Consider the following 248-nt stretch of genomic DNA (forward strand, 5'->3'; position numbering starts at 1 on the left):
ATTAGAAACTTGGAGGCACAAGTGGGTCAGCTGAGTAAGAAAGTTACTGAACTCCCTCATAGTACTCTTCCAAGAAATACAGAAGAGAATCCAAAAGGAGAGTGCAAGGCCATCAACATGGCCGAATTTGGAAAGGAGGAAGAGGTAGTGATTGCCACTGAGGAAGACCTCAATGGACGTCCACTGGCCTCCAATGAGTTCCCTAATGAGGAACCATGGGAATCTGAGGCTCACACTGAGACCATAGA

The sequence above is a fragment of the Arachis duranensis genome, chromosome 1 (genome assembly GCF_000817695.3).
Source record: "Arachis duranensis cultivar V14167 chromosome 1, aradu.V14167.gnm2.J7QH, whole genome shotgun sequence".
Lineage (NCBI taxonomy): Eukaryota > Viridiplantae > Streptophyta > Magnoliopsida > Fabales > Fabaceae > Arachis > Arachis duranensis.